The sequence below is a fragment of the Fulmarus glacialis genome, unplaced genomic scaffold (genome assembly GCF_000690835.1).
Source record: "Fulmarus glacialis isolate BGI_N327 unplaced genomic scaffold, ASM69083v1 scaffold40143, whole genome shotgun sequence".
Lineage (NCBI taxonomy): Eukaryota > Metazoa > Chordata > Aves > Procellariiformes > Procellariidae > Fulmarus > Fulmarus glacialis.
The window spans coordinates 1,083-1,340 of NW_009205536.1; the positions used below are offsets into that span (position 1 = coordinate 1,083).

General features: G+C 64.7%; 1 protein-coding gene across 1 annotated transcript in view; it reads left to right on the forward strand.

Moving 5' to 3' along the window:
• The window catches only part of SMARCD2 (SWI/SNF related, matrix associated, actin dependent regulator of chromatin, subfamily d, member 2), a gene marked incomplete at its 5' end in the record, with an annotated part of 6,495 nt that overhangs the window by 1,075 nt on the left and 5,162 nt on the right, over positions 1–258 (forward strand). The gene's annotated exons all lie outside the window — the stretch shown is intronic.

Genomic DNA, 258 nt, shown 5'->3' on the forward strand with positions numbered 1-258 from the left:
CGCCGCGGCCAAGTAAGGCTGCGTCTCCATGCCCGGGGGCTGGATGCGTGGGGTCAGCCGTGCTCGGCTGGTCAAGCATCCTCGCGCCCAGCTGGCTGCAGATCCAGGGGACCAGGACCTGCCAGCTGCTAGTGGGGTGGCCAAACCCTGCAGGGCAGGAAGCATTTAATGCAGCAAGAAGAGCTCAAAGAAGTGCCCTTTTAGCTAGGGCTGCCCTCCCGACGTGTCTTCCTGTGTGAGCAGCCGTGGGGCAGCCGG